This window comes from Hordeum vulgare, chromosome 3H (assembly GCF_904849725.1).
Source record: "Hordeum vulgare subsp. vulgare chromosome 3H, MorexV3_pseudomolecules_assembly, whole genome shotgun sequence".
NCBI classification, from domain to species: Eukaryota; Viridiplantae; Streptophyta; class Magnoliopsida; order Poales; family Poaceae; genus Hordeum; species Hordeum vulgare.
The window spans coordinates 591,525,211-591,534,116 of NC_058520.1; positions in this window are offsets into that span (position 1 = coordinate 591,525,211).

Here is an 8,906-nt window from a genome sequence, read left to right on the forward strand (position 1 = left end):
TGGGCTCCGGCACATGCCGCTGGCTCCCCCTGCACGTCCGTGCTATTATGTTGACATAGGTTACATCGTGTCTCTATCCCCGCTATATATGAGAGGCATAGGATATAAGTGTCATGTTTGGACACGACTCCATATCGTATCTAAATACAATACAACTACAAGTCCAACTGTAACCTAGCTTGTACACAATATTCAACACAACTCTAACAAACTCCACCTTGACGAATATTATCCACCACCTTGAATTTGTCCATGCGTCAAACTTTCATGTACATTGAACTTGAGTTTATCCTATAAGCATCGTTGCTATTTCAAAGACTCCATGTGACTCCACCTGCAACTTGTAGTTTCTTCTTTTCCTGACCATAGTCAACGCTAGAACGAAATTATGCTCCACATTACTCTAGTTGAGCTTCCAACTTCGAGAGTATCCAACACCATCACACATCGATCACTGACCTGCGTGAAAGTGAACAACTCATATTGGGTGTCGCACATAAGAGTTACTTGAACTCACCATCATCACTCTTCCTTGACCGCCCGTATGAAACTTGAAGGAATTTCACCATTGCTTGTAGTCATCCCGAGTCAAATTCGCAGTTGTCTCACCACATGTATGACCACCAAAGCCCTGGCCCGTCTCCATGTCCCGTGCGTACCGCATGCCTCGGTGCTTTTACCGTGTCGAGCCTCCGCTGTCCCAGTCAAGTCTCAAGGGTCGCGAACCCACACCACTCAACCCCCACTGCGGAGTACCATCGATCATCACCGACCGATGACAAGTTTCACGCTTCCATCAGACCACTGGGCTCCAGTCCGAATTGCATGTCACTCGCTTTTTTCCCGCTGAATAGGCTCCGATTCTCTGAATCCTTACACCGTAGCCCCTCAATCCAGCTCCACCTTCAACATGACTCCATGGTAGATGATCAGTCCACCCTCGCCCCGTCAACTTCAAGCCCACATGTGTACATCACCTTGAATCAACCCCGCGCCATAGTCTTGTCGAAGCCACACAAGCCCTCGGGCCTGCGACGCATGTTTCCACGCCCAGAAGTCGGTCACCATCAGCATCACGCTCCTACGTCATCATCGCCGATCCCACCACCGTCTTATGTATCAAACGACTTGCCTCAATCTGTCACACTGTCCAATCCGACACAGGATCCCAAATCATCTTCCACGAATTTCCATCCATCACATGATAATTCCACCACAGCTGACATGACTTCCTGCAACGCCTTCAAGCATCCATGTTGTGCCAACAAATCTTTCATCTCATGTCTGCCATAATCCAAGGCTTTCAGTTCCATAAACTTCTTCACCTCAAACCTGATACCTGTTGGTGCCATGATTCTTCATGCGACTGACTGCATGAAAAATTATTTTGCACAACTTCCAATGATATAGCTTTGCTTTGCCTTTGTCCTAGCCTTTCTGATGAATGCACATCATCAACAATGGACTTTCTATGTGCGAATTTGATCTGCTGCCTTGCCATGTACGGTTACCCAGCCATTGGCCCTGTTTGGATCCAGGGGCTAGAGCTAGTTTGAGCTAGTTGAGACTCAACTAACCCTTAAAGCATCCAAACATATGGGCTAGTTTAAGTTAGATTGGAATTAGCCCACCAAAAAAACTATCCCTGTGAAGTGGTGCTAATTGGAGCTAGTTGTGGTGGAACCAAAAAAAAGACATCTTTTTCTCCCTCACCGAGCCGCACCAGATCTTATCCATTCGCACCCCGTCGCCCCATTCGCCTCCATCTCGCCACCCCCGTCCCCTTCCAGCCCGCCGCCCCCGTCCTCCTCACCCCGTCGGCCCCGTCCGCCCGTCATCGTCGCCCCCGTCCGCCTCTAGTCCGCCCACCACCCCGCCAGCCCCGTCCGCCCACCACCCTGCCGCCCCCGTCCGCCTCCAGTCCGTCGGCCCCGTCCGCCCACCACCGCCGGCCCCGTCCGCCTCCAGTCCGCCCACCACCCCGCTGGCCCCGTCCGCCCACCACCCTGCCGCCCCCGTCCGCCTCCAGTCCGTCGGCCCCGTCCGCCCACCACCGCCGGCCCCGTCCGCCTCCACCCCGCCGGCCCCATCCGCCCACACGCCGCCAGCTCCCCCTGCACGTCCGTGCTATTATGTTGGTATAGATTACATCGTGTGTCTATCCCTGCTATATATGAGAGGCATAGGATATAAGTGTCATGTTTGGACACGACTCGGCCATATCATATCTAAACGCAATACAACTACAAGTCCAACTGTAACCTACATTGTACACAATATTCGACACAACTCTAACAATGCGACATAGTGACCTGGTCTAATATCCACATGAAGAAAGGGTACTACAAGCGCAAATCACTGAAGGACAACACCTACTCTTCCTTTGACTTACACCTAGCTATTGGAGCGACGATGATGTTTTTTTTTAACCACGGCCCTGTTCTGCAGCGCCCTGCTAATAGTAGGCGCGGCCCAGCGGCAGTGCTTGGTTGATGCGAAGGTAGAAGAAACTAGTGGAGGTGACACCGCTGTCATGGAGGTGCATATTGCAGAACTCCTCCCTACCAGATGTGCATGCACACTTTGAGCTCGTATACCGACTCTTTCAATGACATTTATCCACTATGGTTAGTACTCAACCAATATGAAGCCATGCTACACTAAATGAGGGTGCCGAAAATACGACTGGTTATATGGACCAGGAATATGTTTCTGAAAAGCCAAAACGCACTTATAAAAGGAGGGTCTATACTGTCTCTGCAATTCGTAGGAGTGCTAGATTCAAGACTGCTAAAAAATTTCATGATGAAATATGAAAGGAATGTTTTGGAACAGCAGAGGTCTGAGAGACTTGGCTAAAATCCGGTTCCTTGCAGAAACTACGTTACATCATAGTCTTGACTTCATCGCGTTGATGGAGACGGGTCGGGATAATTTTACATCGCAATTTCTAAACTCTCTTTCGGTAGGTGTTGAATTTGATTGGCATTGTCTCCCCCCAAGAGGAAGGTCCCTCCGGACCTTCCTCTTGGGATCTTACTTGGTGTCCGGTGTCATACACTTCAAGTTCGAGAAGTAGTGCTTGGGGAGTTCTCGGTCAAATTTCGAATTAGAACCAAGAAAGATGGGTTCCAATGGGCTCTGGTTGCGGTTTATGGGGCCACACAAACAGAGCAAAAGCCAGCTTTTTTGGCTGATTTGGTTCGAATTTGCGATGACACTTTACCACTAGTGGTAGGTGGTGATATTAATATCATCAGGAGAGCTGATGAGAAGAACAATGATAACTTCGATGGCAGATGGCCTTTTATGTTCAACACAATTATAGAGAGTCTCAACCTACGGGAGATCGATCTCTCAGGTAGGAAATATACTTGGGCCAATTCTCTACCTAATCAAACTTCTGAAAAATTGGACAGGGTACTTACGAGTGTTGACTGGGAACAGAAATTCCCGCTAGTCACAATATGTGCACTTCAAAGGGCGATATCTGACCATACCCCTCTCCTACTAGATTCTGGCCAGGCCACTCACAAAGGGAAAAGTGATGCTTTCTCTTTTGAATCAAGCTGGTTCACACGTGAGGGGTTTGTGGACATGATTTCTAGGGAATGGAACAAGCATGCGGGAGGGAACTCTAGTGTTGATGTCTGGCAAAATAAAATACGACATCTTAGACAATTCTTGAGAGGTTGGGCTAAGAATATATCTGGGGTCTATCGAGATGAGCAAGATAGACTGCTCAAACTTATAGATACTCTAGATCGTCAGGCAGAAACTCGCATGTTGGATGAACAAGAGAGGGTGTTAAAGTACGAGGCTGAACAAAGAGTTGGAATCCTTCTTCGAGAAGAGGAAATGAAATGGGCTGTCAGAGCAAAAGTTAGGGCAATTGTCCAGGGGATGATAACACTAAATTTTTCCATTTGATTGCGAATGGCAAGCATCGGAAAAAGATGATTATACAACTTGAGCAAGATGAGGATACAATAGTAGGTCATGAGAATCTAAAGTTGTACATCACAAACTATTATAAAAGGTTGTTTGGTGCTCCGACTCATAGTTTTGTGTCTATGGACGAGCATCAGACCGCGGATATTTCTCAGATTGGACAAGCCGATAATGAGTGTTTATCCGCTCCATTCCTAGAGAAAGAGGTGCTACAGGCGATTCAGGGTATGAAAAACGGTAAAGCGCCGGGGCCAGATGGGTTCCCGGCTGAGTTCTATAAGAGATGTTGGCATATTATTAAGAAAGATCTCATGGCAATGTTTCACGATTTGTTCTCCGGGCACTTACAACTCTTTCATCTTAATTTTGGTACGATAACGTTGCTACCAAAAAAAGAGGGTGCTTCGCGTATTGAACAATTTCGTCCCATATGTCTGCTTAATGTTAGCTTCAAAATTTTCACAAAGGTGGGACAGATAGGTTAACTAAGATGGCACATTCTGTGGTGCAATCTTCGCAGACGGCATTCATGCCTGGTCGGAATATTCTCGAAGGGGTGGTTGTTCTCCATGAAACCCTTCACGAATTACATTCCAAGAAGCTTAACGGAGTCTTATTTAAGGTAGACTTCGAAAAGGCTTACGACAAAGTCAAATGGTCTTTCCTGCAACAAACTCTGCGCATGAAGGGGTTTTGCGAGATTTGGCGAAAGCATATCGATCGTTTTATACAAAAGGGTAGTGTCGGTATTAAAGTAAATGATGATGTAGGTCATTTCTTTCAGACACTAAAGGGTCTTAGGCAGGGAGACCCTATGTCACCTATTGTATTTAACATCGTAGCAGATATGTTAGCGCTAATGATCAGGAGGGCTAATGAAAAAGGGTTAGTAGGGGGACTAGTGCCACATCTAGTAGATGGGGGTGTCTCCATCCTACAATATGCGGATGACACAATCCTTTTCATGAAACACGATCTCAACAAAGCCAGAAACATGAAGTTAATATTATGCTTCTTCGAACAGCTATCTGGGCTGAAAATTAACTTCTTTAAAAGTGAACTCTTTTGCTTTGGAGACGCAAAAGAAGAACAACTCACTTATAATCAACTATTTGGTTGCGAGAGTGGTACGCTACCGTTTACGTACTTAGGGATCCCTATTCATCACCAAAAATTATCCATTAAGGAATGGAAGTGCATCGAGGATCGGTTTGAGAAAAAATTGAGCTACTGGAAGGGCAAGCTATTATCCTACGGAGGACGATTGGTCTTAGTTAACTCAGTGTTGACAAGTATGCCAATGTTCCTTCTATCCTTTTTCGAAGTACCAGTTGGGGTGCGAAAAAGGCTGGATTTTTACCGATCAAGATTTTTCTGGCAGAGTGATAAGGTCAAGACCAAATATAGGCTGGCTCGATGGGATGTTATTTGTAGGCCCAAAGATCAGGGAGGGTTGGGGATTGAAAACTTAGAGGTCAAGAACAGGTGTCTGCTCAGCAAGTGGCTTTTCAGACTATCTGTGGAATCAGAAGGTATGTGGATACAAATTCTGATGAACAAGTATCTATAGCAAAAAACCTTAGCTCAGGTCACTTTGAGACCTGTAGATTCACCTTTTTGGAAGGGTCTCATGAAGACAAAAACAGCCTTTTTTAACAGGACTAAATTCATCATCGGAAATGGTGAATCTACTAGATTCTGGGAGGATATCTGGCTAGGTGACGAGCCTCTGTCCCTTCAATATCCGCAGCTATATCACATTGCCCAACGCAGATAGGCGACTGTTGCGGCAGTGTTACGTGAGACGCCTCTCAACATTCAGTTTCGCAGATCCTTGGTACGTAATAGATGGGTCAGATGGCTACATCTAGTCAGAAGGCTAATGGATGTTAGTCTTTCTGATGATCCGGATAGGATTGTTTGGAAAGTGACCTCCAATGGGACGTTCTCCGTGAAATGTATGACCATGTTATTGATAGTTCAGTTATTCCAAAATCTTCACATATTTGGAACGTTAAGGTTCCCCTTAAGTTAAAAATCTTTTTGTGGTTTGTCCACAAAGGAGTTGTTTTAACTAAGGATAACTTGGCCAAGCGAAATTGGAAAGGAAATCGGAGATGTAGCTTCTGTCATACGTATGAAACTATCAAGCACCTCTTTCTGGACTGCCCTATGGCTCAAATATTATGGCGCTCAATCCATATTGCTTTTAACATCACCCCGCCGACTAGCATTAACATGTTATTTGGGACATGGCTTGACGGGGTTAATATCTCGTTCGCTAAGTTAATTCGAGTTGGAACTTCTGCACTTTTATGGGCTATATGGAATTGCAGAAATGACCTAGTTTTTAACAGACAACAATCTATTAACTTTTTGCAGGTCATCTTCAGGACTACCGCATTGATCCGCATGTGGTCCTTACTTACTTCTGTGGAAACCAGGGAGCCTTTGGTTACTGGGTGTGCTCGATGGGAGATGGTAGCTCAGCCTATCTTCAGCCGATATGGATGGCGACATGATGATAGAATGGGGAATTAGTCAACTACTCCTATCCAGATATTCGGCTTAGGCGTTCATCGCCTTGTAATTTATTTTCTCTTTACTTTCGACTTTGTACCTACTTCGGATCTTTTCAGTTATTAAATAAAATGGTTGTATGCATCACTCGATGCAGAGGCCGGGGCGAGGCCACCTTTTCGGAAAAAAAATGAAGCTATGCTCAATTGGACGTGACATTAGTGGCTGGCTCACCCGCGCTCCACGAGGCCATCACCATGTCTTGCCGGTCTTGCCGCCCCCCCGCGTCCTTCATTTGTCTTCTTAAGCCTGTGAGCCGATGGCCGTCGTCCTCCATCACGCATGCTGCCGCCGTGAGCCTCGTTTGCACGGACCTCGACGGTCGTCGCGCATTTGTTGGCCTCGCCTCAATGTGCCGTGCACCCTGAACCCCGCCATGTCCTTGCATCCTGCACATGGCCGGTGCCGCAGTGCCGCCACGGCGGCTGGCCAGGCTTCAAGTTGCACCGCTGCACAACTCGTCGCTTGTCGCGGCTGGCCATGGAGGAAGTGGACGGCTGTGCTATGCGGCCGCGCGCCCTAACCATGGCTGCATCCTCCCAAGAACTACGAGGAGCCGTTTTCTTTGTAGAAACAATATAGTATTCCCATTTCTTGTATTGTAAAATAAAGATCTTGATTGATAAACTAAATGATGCAATATATCCATTCTAGAAGAAAGAGAGTGTGCTGTAGAAGCCAAAACATCACGGACGCAGCTCTCTTTGTTTTTTTTTTTCAACATAATGCTGAAGATACGGACAATGTCTAACGGATTTTTACGGGTCTAATCTAATTGCTCCTCCTTGATTTTCACTGATGGGCGGGCCCATCCAATCTTAATCAAACTTTCAACCAGTTATACCCTAGGAGCCTGTAAATCGTCCGTAGAATGCACGTACGTGTAGCATTACTCTTTTTTGTTTCCTTTTGGAGCAAAATGGTATAGGTGTGGTGAAATCTTTTCGAGCAAAAATGTATTTGGTGGAGTTTTTAGGACGAAAATGAATAATAAATGAATTACCTACGACCCGAAATGTGTGCCATTCCATTATGTTTGGCACTTTGGCAAACACTCTTCTACAAATAACTCTGAAGGTGATGTCTATAGATTTACAGTCGTGATGCGCGCATGACAAAATTTACATGATTCACACACGATGGTTAAATCTAGACGAGGATGCTACGATTGAAAAGCGTGTCAGCCGCTGTATTTACACATCCTGGAAAGATATCGGACACAAGTATCATGTGTGGAACACTTTCAATAGATTTAACATGATTTTCCACAAAAGAAAACAGATTTATCATGAAACATGCTTTTAGATATGGGCACTACTAGGCGCCGACGCGTCGGTCGGAAATTTTGTCTGGTCAGCCCCAGCCGCCCGATTAGCCGCGTCCCACCGTTGGATTTGGATCCCCATGCGTAGCCTTCTTTCTTTCTCCTCGTCTTCTTCCTCCCCCATTCCGACGGCCGTCAGCAATATACGACGCCATGCTCGCCAGCCACCCCTACGTTGCCCGGTTTTGTTCCCGTCGGCCGTCGCTGCCGCATCTCCTCACCACCCCCTACTAATTCTCCTCCTCGACGCCACATCTCTTCCTCACCCCCACGCCATGGTAGCTCCTGGAGTGTCGTCACCACCCCCTCGTTGTCGAAGCTCGACGCACGGGGTTGAGTGAGCAGTGGCCGAAGAGTCAACGCCGTTCATGGATGTAGCAGAAAAACACCGGTAGTAGCAAAAATCATGGATGTACCATAATCCCTCAATGATACTAGCAAAAACGAACTACAGTTGCAGCAAAATTATCTTGCCGCCGTTGCCGGTCTCATCTCCATCACGATGGATGTAACAAAAACCCTCGCCGATAGTAGCAAAATCCAAATACGGATGCAACAATTCATCTCGACACCGTCCCCGGTCTCAACTCCGCCATAATGGATGTAGCAAAACACCACACCATTTGTAGCAAAATTCATCACGAGTAGTAGCAAATTTCGACGACGGTTGCAGCTTCTTGTTCAGCTTGTTGCAACTCCTCGGGGTTGGATTTCACCAAAATACTTTCCTTAATTAAAGTGATTGTCAAACGCTCGATGGTACTCCCCATAATTAACATGATCCTCCTATCCAAATAATGATACTCTTCATAACCAATGTGATCTTTCTGTCCAAAGAATGATACTCTTCATAATTAATGTGATTCTTCCATCCAACGCTTGATTATACTTTTCAAATTAACTTATCTTCCTAACTAATTGCATGAGATAATTTTAAGACATTAATGGCTGTGTACGAAAGAACGACACGACATACGATTTCTCCCTTTAGGAGTAGAGGTTTGGCGACCTATGGTAGGTTTAGTTAATCTAATTTGGGTGATGTATATAT